Source organism: Phragmites australis, chromosome 6 (assembly GCF_958298935.1).
Source record: "Phragmites australis chromosome 6, lpPhrAust1.1, whole genome shotgun sequence".
Lineage (NCBI taxonomy): Eukaryota > Viridiplantae > Streptophyta > Magnoliopsida > Poales > Poaceae > Phragmites > Phragmites australis.
In genome coordinates, this window is record NC_084926.1 from 16,470,085 (window position 1) to 16,477,474 (window position 7,390).

A 7,390-nucleotide genomic window follows, 5' to 3' on the forward strand; every position below is an offset into this window, starting at 1 on the left:
ACCACTTCAGGCTTCTTTTTCTTTTAGTTTCCAGATGCAGCTTTGGACGCTTGCTTCTCTTTATAATCAGGGCGGCGATGAGGTGGCATGTTGCTCCTTTTCTCCTAGACCTTAATCACGACCATGTTCCACCCCCACAGAAACCGTGGGGGTTTGTCACAAGTCACAAAAGCCATGGGGGCATGGGGGTTCATTTGTTGTATGCAAAAAAAAAATATCCCCAAAACATCGGATTTGGGACCGAATATCACTAACGGTTGCAAAACTAGCAGTGATACTACTAAGTATCACTGCCGTTTAATCACTACCGATTCCAAAACCAGCACTGATACCATTTTTGAACCAACGGTAATGACCTTTTCTACATTAGTGATATTTTGGCATGACGCTCACACTTTCCCCTGCGTCACAGAGAGCATGCTCAAAATGTTGCCGCCCAATAGAACATGGTATAGTTAGGCATCCTATATCCTTCTTCTTCACTGGACTAGTGTTGACGATGGCAATTGTGCATTCCTCAGTCATCTTGACCACCTATGTGCTAGGAAGGCTTTGCTTGTTGAAGAGGATGTCCTTCAAATGGCACGAGTACGTAGGTACATGCATGTTTCTTTGTAACACATCCTTGTTGTCCGCGTTTGTTCTCTCAATGTCACTTCGAAGAACTTGCAACATGAAATCCCTAGAGTGACTCTAGGTTTAAATACCGATACCTCAAGCAGTTGGTCTACCAAGCTTGCATTGTGATCTAACCCTACAATCACTTAATACTTTGGTTGTAATGTAGGAAGGATTTAATATTTGTACATAGAAAACCCTAAATAATAATTATACTATTAAATGCGAGAAATAAATAATGCTGAAATTAACAAGGATAGCAGCAATGGTTTAAAGTAGGGTAGATGACACACCAGAACCATGTAGCTAATTGGTCGCGTAGATCGGGGAGATGATCAACATGTTAGTGCATAAATAAGGTAAATATTAATCGTAGGAAATAAATATGCTTATCGCTTGGGTGGCATGCCCTAATTTCCTCCTATTGGTCGGTCTCTTGTGGGCTTTTGGAGAAGAGCAATCATCCTTCAGTGCACACGACACCGTCGCCATACACATTTATCAAGGGACGAATCTTGGAATAACACCTTACATGTCATGGTTGTACCATTGATTCCCAGTGAAACTTCTTCGCTGCAACTAGGTATAGTCCCTTTCACATAGCCTCGATCTACATCCTGGTCATCCACACAGGTGTTGCCTCCCTCTGTATATCCAATCTTTGTATTTGTGGCCAAACAAACCTGAAAAAAGCGAGAAACAAACAAAATGGTTTGTATAGGAAAAGACTACGTTAAGATTACTCTCAATCTACACTAACAATGCGCTACATGGCACTTACATGCCCTCTATCCCTAAGGGGACTACTCGCTCAACGCAATGGAAATTACACTTATAATAGTAGATAGGAAGATCATCATCAAATAAATGAAGAACATAATTGAAGGCAAAGATGAATAACTTCATTGATGCGATAAATGTTTACACCAAGAAAATGATGGAGGAGACCTATTACAGTGCATCTAATGAAGAAGATATAGAAGAACTATGGTGGAAATAGTGGTGACTAGATTTTCTGACGGCCTTTGGTGTCTTGTGGTGGTTCTGTGGTCATCCCTTGATGTAGATCGATATTGTCTTTAAATAACCACTGGGATAGGATTTTGTGCTGCCCATAGAAGTCATTCGACGCTGCCGCCTTCATGGATGTTATTTGGTTTGATGAGCTGGGCCCAAACGGAGGTGGTACGGTCATTTGGTATAGTCGTTGGTTACCATACCGCACCACTCTAAACCTTCTGGAAACTACAATCAGAGTGTGATTGGTACGAATGGCTTTGTTTTCAAAAGATCTTCGCATCTATCTGCATGGATTGTGCAAAATATCCCTTTTTTCTGTGGGTTTAATAAAAAGGAACATATCTCATGCAAATAGCAGTTAATCAATGGTTAGTCGAACAATAATTATCAAAGATATTCATAAAATAACTAGGAAATACGTATTTTTCACGCATCACTGCATTGTGTCCATCAAAGGAATATTGACATAAAGCTTTTTTATCACCTCGATGAATTTAGTGAACTGCTCATCTTGATTTCTCCGGAAGCGAGGCTTTGCGGGAAGGATAGTGGAATCACCCACATGGCCACATGACTTGCTTCTTCTTCGGCTTCAGGAAATTCAGTTTGTTGCGCCTTCTCTATTACTAACGCCTCTAGACATGTTCTTGCTTGCCAATCTGGATCCTTCAATATTTCCAGATCTTGATCATATAGCTTTTAGCATCTCAGGTGGCTTCTTTGGCTGGCCTGGTAGTTTATCCGTGCTTGGTTTCACTGCTCAAGCCACTTGAGTGATTTGATTCTCTAGCATTTTGCTTAGATCGAGGAGAAACATTGCCCAGTGCACCTGCTATCTTGTCGATCTTGTCATCTAGTCCCTCCACAACTCGATCAATAATTCTGAATTTCTCTGAGACACCCTTATTGACCTTTATTTGCTCGAATATATTGGCTCAGCTATGCATGGAGTGGTGTTGGAATGGCTAACTCATTCCTTGTAGGTTAACGGACTTCTAGTTTTACGTCTAGCTCCTGAACATACGTAGTGGCTTGATTATAGGATCTAGTTAGTTGATCTCTAACATGTATGTGTATATGTACTCGATCATGAGCAATGCAAAACTCAAATGTGTTGCCAACCACTTGCTCTGCTTTCACTTACATACGGGTTCAGGTGCGACGGAACGACTCTAGATTATTCCTGTCGCAAGCTCAGTATGCTGAAGACCTTCTTGACCACAGGAGCATGGCTAACTGCAAACCGGCACCTACGTCGATCGACACAAAGCCGAAGCTCTCCGCCGCATCGGGCACTCTAGCCTCTGACGCATCGTTCTACCAAAGCATCATGGAGGCACTGCAATATCTGACATTGACATGCCCCGATCTGACTTATGCAGTGCAGTAGCTATGCTTCCACATGCACAAGCCTCGGTACATACGGATGGCCTTCACATCCATGCTTCGTCAAGCTCAGACATCATTGCTTACTCGGACGCTGAATAGGCTGGCTGCTTGGACACACGACGTTCCACATCAGGATATTGCATCTTCCTCGGTGGTTCACTAGTCTCGTGGTCTTCAAAGCGGAAACCGACGGTCTTGCGGTCCAGCATGGAGGCCGAATACTGTACTGTCGCAAACGTAGTTGCCGAGTGCTGCTGGCTGCGACAGCTACTTGGAGAGCTCCATGTCAACCTCGGCAAAGCCACTGTGGTCTATTGCGACAACGTGTCTGCTGTCGACCTCTCGCAGAATCCCATTCATCACCGACGCACCAAGCATATCGAGTTGGATATCCACTTTGTGTGCGAGAAAGTTGCCCTCGGCGAAGTCTGCGTCCTGCACGTTCCTTCGAGCCAGCAGTTCCCCGACATCATGACCAAAGGCCTTCTGACATCGGTGTTTGAGGATTTCAAGTCCAATCTCTGCATCGGCGTCGGTGACGCATCGACTATGGTGGGGTGTTGGAATGGCTAAGGGCCTGTTTGTTTCAGCTATAGATTCTAAAAAGCAGCTTTTGGATTCTGAATTATGAAAAGCTGGATTATGGAGAGCTGAGGGTTCAAACGCTGAGAGCTATTTGACAACCTAGATTTTGGATGGGTTGGATTGCTGTTTGTGCATGTTAAAAGTCTGAAATGCCCTCATTTATCTTGAGTGCTATGTTTACTATTTCGTGACACGTTTCTCATTCGATCGAACTTGGAGTTTATTTGTAAAATACGAAAATGCATAATTAAATTGCAAAAGATACATCATTCATACAAAATTGAATTCATAGTTTTTAGACTTTTTAATTATTGATTTAACCAATTATAACACATTTATCAAATTATACAAATTCCAGCAGGTCCCCCTTGTTGACCCCGGTCAAAATTGACTGGAGGCGGCCATAGCGGCTCTGCTCGAGCCCGCTAGCGGCGATTGGTGACGCAGAACGGCAATCAGAAATTAGAAGGGGCTTCGGGACGCGATAGGAATCCATCTAAGGTATCACTTTGTCAACAGGGACCCCTGGAGTTCGAACGATGACGGCAAGGGTGGCACGACGGCCTTGAGCTGTGTGGCGGTGATGACCGCGAGGAGGAGTCGTGGGGAGGGCATTAGGAGATGGGCTTGAGCATCAGGGCGTCTCCGAGGAGATCACCGAGGGGTCCATGGCAGCGGAGGATCTCTCGAGTGGCCAGTTGACGGTGGGGAGATGGTCGAGCTCACACGGTAGCCGGGGTTGGGGAAGATGGCTTGCGCGCGAGCTCGATCGACGGGGAAATGGCAGCATCACTCAGATCCGGGCCGAGGAGGAGGGCAGACATGCAGCGGAGGAGGTCGGCGGTAGCTGAGGGCTGGTGGGCGCGACAGAGCACGGAGGTGAGGATGCGAAGTTGGGTGCGGCGCGGAGGAGTACGAAGGGGGCGACATGGAGGAATGTCAGGGAGGAGGAGCAGAGGGCAGCAAGGAGGGAGTTGAGGACGCGGGTAGTGCGGAGGGGGGCAGTGGAGAAGAGAGGGTGGCAGCGGCGTTTGGCGGTGTCGCGCGTGTACTGGAGTAAGGAGGGGTAGTGGTGGGTAATTCCACTTCAAGCCTGATAGGCAGTTTGGTCTTTTTGCAAATCAAAAGCTGAGGAAAGTTGATGGACAGTGGATTGTGGGATTGTGACAATCTAGCAATCAGATTATAGAATCCAGCTTATAAAAGCTACTTGTTTGTTTCCACTTTAGTTTATAAAAGTTGTTTTTCATAATTTGTAGTGGAAACAAATAGGCTCTAACTCATTCCTCGTAGGTTAACTGACTCCTAGTCTTACGCCTAGCTCCTATACATACGTAGTGGATTGATTATAGGATCTAGTTAGTTGATCTCTAACCTGTACGTGTATATGTACTCGATCACTGAGCAATGTAGAACTCGTGTGTGTTGCCAACTACTCGCTCTACTTTCACTTACAAGTGGGACTAGGTTATGTGATGAGTTACCTTGAGTGTTGCTAATGTTACCATAGCTAAGGCTTCGGCTGGTTGTACGGTCTCTGTCTTGCTGCTTCCAATTTGGTCCAGCCTCCTTCCCAGCTTGTATATCCATCTCGTTCACTTCCAGCACGCTCTTAGCGTTGCCGGTTGATGCAAAAGTAGTACATTCTGAGCCGCAGCCTTGGTTCTCCAAGATGGTTTTGATCAGCGTCTCAGCAGCAGTAACTCCTTCGCTAAAAAAAGAACCTCATGCTGACGCATCGAGGTTCTCCTTTGATACACGTTGTAGCCCTTCTTGAACTTCTGCAAGATCTACCATTTGGCGTAGCCATGATGTGGGCAAGCAGTTATGTACTCTTACGTTCTCTCCAAAGCTTCAATGATGGTCTCATCAGTGTTCTGAGTGAAGCTTGTGTTCTTGTTGCGTAGCTGGTTGGTGTTTTGCGAAAAGAAACACTCCCTGAAGGAGTTTCCCTAATTGCGTATGATTGATAATATGCGAGGCATGCTAGTATACAAAATATACAAAATAAATAACATGGGCATTAAATATGGGAATGATGATCTTTATTAATCCTTTATAAAATTACAAAGTACAAGTTCTCCTTTGGGATTTACATAATTTTACGCCTAGAAATACATCTGACTACCAGTCGATTATTGATTGTACATTTCTTAGTCCCCGTGGCCTTATGAAGGCACCAGTTAGTTACATCCACGGCTTTGGGTGACCAGGGTGACCACACCAGACCCTGCGTTAACCTCGGTTGTGTATTGTGCAACTTGTCTTCTAGAGCTTGTAACTTCGTCATACAGAGTCAGATGAGGAAATTTTTATATGAAAATTGTAGCTCTCGATGAGATCTACAATTGTTGTATTGTGATGTTTCCCATTTGAGGTGGTTAATATGCCCAAATATTGAAAGTAAGCTTGAGGTTGCATATTGGACACCCGTAACTCCTTCACGTTGGCTCCGATTTAACTCCTTTCATCGTGTTTCATCCATGGGAGATCCATAAAAGATTTATTATGCATAAAAACAAATAAAAACTTACACTAATATGATAGAAAATAAATATATGTAATGCTCAAGTATAGAACATGAATATAGAGTTTTATGCAACATAACAATAAAAGCACATGTTGCAGAAGGCATTATTGAAGCATTAGCATACTAAAATAATGATACTATTTTGATATCATCAAATACTACCAAATTGTTTCTCCATTTAGGTTTTCCACTCAGTCCCCGCTTTATAAGGGGCTCTTTTTCTCTCTTTCCTTTTCTCTTTTTAGAAATAAATAGGAGGGAAATGCCAATAACATGCCTTATGGTCCAGTTTGGACCCAACTTAACATGTGAAGGAGCGAAGCACATTTTCTCCATTGACAAAATTCCTTCACCACCTCCTATGGTGTTAGAGACACATCACATATCCTTTGGGAACTCTTGGCCAACCTGATGATCTTAGATGTCGGTGGTAGCACAAGTGGATCATCGAGTTTCATTCCCCTCTATATATCCTGAATACTATAATGTGTTTTGGGTATGTCGTGCTGCCCCTAGGTGATGTGATAGTATTGGAGGGTAAGATATTTTTTATTGGAACTTTTGGTGGGTAAGCCTCTAATTCCCTATTATCTTTGTGATCCGTGTTTGTTTAGAGTAAGGCATGGATTTGCAATGGAGGATACCAAATTTGGATGGGATCAGGGACATTGGATCGGCTCGGGGAACGAAGTATAGTGGTGGAGAATAGAATGTGTTTGGTGCCACAACAAAGGCAAAAGAAGAAAGATGATGGCATAACCCTTTAAGAGAATCTATCAAAAAAAGTTGCATGGAGGCTAAATTTGGTCACATTAAAATTAACAAGAGTGCTTCGGCTACATTTTTTTCATGATTTTTCAATGTGACAAACTCCGAAGTTTCCAAATTAGGTCGATGTTTTATTGCTTAATCCTATTTTAAATTTTTTGAAAAAAAATATAGCGAGCTTTAACCTACCATAACACATTTGCACTATCCAACTAAAATCATGAATGCATCTAAAACTAGATAATTAATATTGATGGCATTACATAATGGCATGTTAAGGAAAAAAGAAACACATATTTCACCCAACCCAATTTGGCAAATGTGAGATTTTATGCAAAGCTCTTTTTAATTTCTTTTGAAAAAGTTTTTATTTTCTTGGTTTTAGGAATTTGGGCTGTTACATAGAACATATGGTTCGTAGCATGGGCGTCAATGAGCACCGCTTCGACATAACCCTGAGATCAAAAGAAGTAGTGGGGA

The 7,390-nt window shown here is 43.1% G+C and overlaps 1 non-coding gene across 1 annotated transcript; it reads left to right on the top strand.

The window, feature by feature from the left end:
* Positions 1-5,415: 5,415 nt before the first annotated feature.
* Positions 5,416-5,522, top strand: LOC133923308 (small nucleolar RNA R71). Its single transcript, XR_009910569.1, has one exon. It is a non-coding gene; the product is annotated as a small nucleolar RNA R71 (small nucleolar RNA).
* Positions 5,523-7,390: the final 1,868 nt, after the last annotated feature.